This window comes from Poecilia formosa, unplaced genomic scaffold (genome assembly GCF_000485575.1).
Source record: "Poecilia formosa unplaced genomic scaffold, Poecilia_formosa-5.1.2 Scaffold262, whole genome shotgun sequence".
In the NCBI taxonomy this organism is placed as follows: domain Eukaryota; kingdom Metazoa; phylum Chordata; class Actinopteri; order Cyprinodontiformes; family Poeciliidae; genus Poecilia; species Poecilia formosa.
Genome location: NW_006800201.1, coordinates 319104 through 319859, shown reverse-complemented (window position 1 = coordinate 319859; position 756 = coordinate 319104). Strand labels below are relative to the sequence as shown.

The window sequence follows — 756 nt, the reverse complement described above, 5'->3', positions numbered from 1 at the left end:
TCATCTCAATGAGTTGTATGGGATTTTTATTCTATGACAGAACATTTGTTCAGGATAACAAATAAACATGGAAACTACTCAAAAATAAACAGAAAACTTCCGATCCTGACAGTACCCTCCCCTCAAGGGCGGCTACCAGACGCCCCAAAAAACAACCCATCAGGGTGGGCGGAGGGGCGACGGATGGATGGCAAGAGTCCAAAAAACAAAAACTCAGTCCAAACAGAAAACACCAAACAGAAAAGCGGTCAGGGCAGGACCTGCCGCAAACAGTCCGGTGGGCGGCAACGCCAGAGGTGGAGCAGGAGCCGTGGTGGGCGGCGACGCCGGAGGCGGAGCAGGAGCCGCGGTGGGCGGCGACGCCGGAAGCGGAGCAGGAGCCAGAACTTAAGCCGCGCGGGAGTCTCCAGGATCCTTTGGGGCCGGCTGCAGGCTCTGGAGATGGAGGCTCAGGGGGCGGAGATGGTGGTGGAGCAGGCTCAGGGGGCGGAGACGGTGGTGGAGCAGGCTCAGGGGGCGGAGACGGTGGTGGAGCAGGCTCAGGGGGCGGAGACGGTGGTGGAGCAGGCTCAGGAGCAAACTCAGGGGGCGGAACTGCAGCGGGCACAGGAAACTCTGGGGGCGGAGCACAGGAAGGTGGAGCCAAATCCGCAAACTCGGGAGGAGCGGGCACAGGAAACTCTGGGGGCGGAGCACAGGAAGGTGGAGCCAAATCCGCAAACTCGGGAGGAGCGGGCACAGGAAACTCGGAAGACT

General features: G+C 60.4%; 1 long non-coding RNA gene across 1 annotated transcript; it reads left to right on the top strand.

Annotated features, from left to right (window-relative positions):
- The first annotated feature begins 564 nt into the window (after positions 1 to 564).
- LOC107838468 (uncharacterized) lies at positions 565 to 748 on the top strand. The gene is made up of 3 exons (XR_001664536.1): positions 565 to 636; positions 667 to 702; positions 733 to 748. It is a non-coding gene; the product is annotated as an uncharacterized LOC107838468 (long non-coding RNA).
- The last annotated feature ends 8 nt before the right edge of the window (positions 749 to 756 follow it).